A 3,704-nucleotide genomic window follows, 5' to 3' on the forward strand; every position below is an offset into this window, starting at 1 on the left:
ATGATGTCCATATTTATTCTCATCCAAATAAAATAATATTTTATTTTTTATCCAATTCTTTAAATAAATTTTTGTTTTGGTTGTGTTCCTTAATCAATGTGAACCTAGTCTAATTGGCTTCCCGCGTTTGACAAAAAAAAAATATTGGCTTCCCGCTTGTTTAGCTCTGGAGCTTCTTCCATACTTCTACTTCACAAACATTCACTCCATTAGACTATGATTGCTTCTAGTGCCTTTCATTCAGTTTTCAACTTCCCTCATATTTTTTCATTCTGAATTAATTCAATCATTTATTGCTGGGTTGCACAACAATTTGTCTTATCAAATTTTTTCAAGGTATGTCTTAGTTTTTCAATTATAATTTCGTTTATTTTTCATCACTTACTGAGTTATATTTACTTGACATGGTTGGCAAATACATCTAATTCTCCAAAAATTCATATTCTGATTTATGTTTTCGTCTTTTGAGGGGTTTTTTTTTTTTTTTGAATGCTTACTACTTACTCTGCTCTTAGACTTGGTATATTGCAGAGTTGAAAATGAGTAATTCAACAACTACAGACATCAATGATAAAGATGATTTGGGTGATTTAGCTTGTAAACCAAGATGTGGTATGGAGTTTGATTATGAAGAAATGGCCTACAATTTTTATAATGAATATGGGAGGAAAATGAGGTTTTCCATTAGAAAAGACAACCAAAACAAAAATAGAAGAACATGTGAAGTCACTTCAAGAGTTTACCTTTGTTGGAAGGAGGGTTTTCGACCTAAAGCTAAGCAAAATCAGATCATTAAAAATCCAAGAGCAGAGACAAGGACAGGGTGTGGTGCTCAAATGGTTATCAAGTTGAATAGATATAATGGTAAGTATTTTATACATAGTTTTGTGGAACAACACAACCATCCACTTGTGAAACCATAGTGTGTACATATGCTTCCATCTCACAGGGAAATACATGACTCACAAGCTATTCAAATAGATTTAGTAGAAGAATCTGGGATATTGCCTAGTTCTGCATATGAGTTGATGGAAAGACAAGCTGGAGGAAGGGAATCTCTTGGATATACAAAAATAGATCAAAAGAACTACCTTCGATCTAAGAGGCAAAAAAAAAAATGGCATATGGTGAAGCTGGCAGCTTGTTGAAATATTTTCAAAATCATACACTAGAAAATCCATCATTTTATTATGCTATACAATTGGACAATGAAGAACAAATAACTAATATATTTTGGGCAGATGCTAGAATGATAATTGACTATGGTCATTTTGGTGATTTTGTTTCATTTGATACAACTTACAAAACCAATGAAGCAGGTCGCCCATTTGGTGTGTTTGTAGGATTTAATCATCATCGAGAGATTGCAATTTTTGGGGCAGCATTGATGTATGATGAATGTGCCGATTCATTTATTTGGCTATTTGAAACATTTTTGAAGGCAATGTCCAAGAAGGCTCCAAAAACCATTTTCACAGATGGGAATCCTGCAATGGCGAAAGCTCTTGCAATTGTTATGCCAGACACATACCATAGGCTTTGCACATGGCATATAAAGCATAATGCCATAAATCATTTAAATTTATTGTTCAAGGGACCCAATGTGGTTAAGAGCATTATGTCAAAGTTTATGGATGAATATGAAGATGAGGATGAATTTCTAGCTGCTTGGGATGCAATGCTTGAAGACTATAAAGTGCGTCATAACCAATGGTTGGAAAGCATATATAAGTTGAGGGAAAAATGGGCTATGGCATATGTAAAGTGGGCATGGTCAGCAGGAGCAAAAACCACCCAACTGAGTGAGAGTTTTAATTCTACATTAAAAAAGTATTTGAACTCAAACCATGATGTGCTACAATTTTTCATGCATTTTGACAGGGTGCTTAATGAAAAAAGGTATAAAGAGTCTCAAGCTGAGTATATATGAGTTGTGTTATAAAAATGCTCAGGTGAGAGTTCCTGCTATGATGGTAAGACAAGCAGGTAATATTTATACCAAAACAATATTTGAGGATTTCCAACAGCAATATGGGGACTCTATTGATTTACGAATAAAAAAAATTGATGATCATGATGAAAATATTGTATATACAGTTGTTGCACCTTATGGTGACTTTAGAGAAAGACAAGTAAGGAGGAAAAAATATTCAAACAACATATCTTGCAGCTGTAGACTATTTGAGATGAAAGGTATTTTGTGCAACCACACCATTAAAGTCCTTCGGGAAGCCATAGACATGCTAGAGATTCCTAGTCAATATATTCTTAAAAGGTGGACACAAAAAGCAAGAGCCCAAAGTGTACAAGACATGCATGGGAGGGACATTCAAGCCGATGCTAACTTGCAACAGACTTCCCGATATAGGTATTTGTGCCACACATTTACAAGGATATCATCTAGGGCTTCAGAAAATGAAGATGCTTATAGTTTGGCTCTTGACTATGCAAAAAATTTGAGCAAAATGATTGAAGACATGCTAAGTTTAAAAATTGATGGTCCAGTGCAAGATAAGAATGAAGACCCTGCTCCCATTACTAATATAGATTGTGCTAATGGTTATAGTGCTCATTGCTCGGATAATGTAAATGTTGTCCAAGCAAAATGATTAAAGAAAAGAGAGACTTCTCAAAGAAGAAGACGATTTAAAAGTGTTTTGGAGAAAGCTTTAGCAAAAAGAAACGAACATCAAGCTCTCTTTTGTCAAAGGTAAAAGTTATTTACAATTGAATAATATATAATGACATGGAGATTTTTACAATTGAATCTAACTATGTTCATTATGCTATACAGGAATCACAAAATTGTAAGGAAGCAAGTGCAACAGAAAATTATATCGCTGCTCCTCCATTACCTTCTAAATCTTCTCAGGCAAAGTTTATATTATCTTAAAAATTTATCATATTAATTAATATGTTATACTTAAGTTTATTGGGCATATAGATTCCTACAATGATGGGTGGAACTAGCCAATGTCTACCAACAATGTACCCTGCAAATTTGGTGAGTGCTTATGAATTTATTATGTATATGTGTATCCTTGATGTTGATAATGGATTATTATTGGTTTGTTATAGTTGTAGGATAGCATGCTTAATTCAATGTCATGGATGGCATATGAAGAACCTCAATGTACTACCTTTCAAGCGTTACTTCAAACTAACCCCACCACATTTGCCCTTGCATATCACGATAAAGGACCAACACCTTCAAGTTCATATCACATTTGAAAGGATACTGGAATTCAGATTTAAAAGTTGAAGAGAAAAGCCTAATAGCAAAGATGCCACTGAAGTTCTCTTTCTGTGGTGGAGACATAGTTTAGGGACTATATACTTTGAAAAATTAGAGTGCAATCTGCAGAGCATCTCTGTAGCAGCAACCTTAATATCTATTCAGAACAACTCTCATCAAATTTTGTGATCATTTTTACTTTCTTGATGTTTTTCTTTTAGTCTCTATTTTTGTACAAACACAAGGTGAACAGGAGAGAGCATATGTTGATTATAAAGGGCTAATAGAAGAACATGAAGATTAATTAGGCAAAAATTAGATAAGACAAATTGTTGTGCAACCCAGCAATGAATGATTGAATTAATTCAAAGTTTGAAAATAGGAGGGGAGTTGAAGACCGAATGAAAGGCACTGGAAGCAATCATAGTCTAATGGAGTGAATGTTTGTGAAGTGGAAGTCTGGAAGAAG

General features: G+C 34.0%; 1 pseudogene; it reads left to right on the top strand.

The window, feature by feature from the left end:
• The first annotated feature begins 608 nt into the window (after positions 1 to 608).
• LOC147282405 (protein FAR1-RELATED SEQUENCE 5-like) lies at positions 609 to 2,714 on the top strand (annotated as a pseudogene).
• The last annotated feature ends 990 nt before the right edge of the window (positions 2,715 to 3,704 follow it).

The sequence above is a fragment of the Dryas octopetala genome, chromosome 6 (genome assembly GCF_963921425.1).
Source record: "Dryas octopetala chromosome 6, drDryOcto1.1, whole genome shotgun sequence".
Taxonomy (NCBI): domain Eukaryota; kingdom Viridiplantae; phylum Streptophyta; class Magnoliopsida; order Rosales; family Rosaceae; genus Dryas; species Dryas octopetala.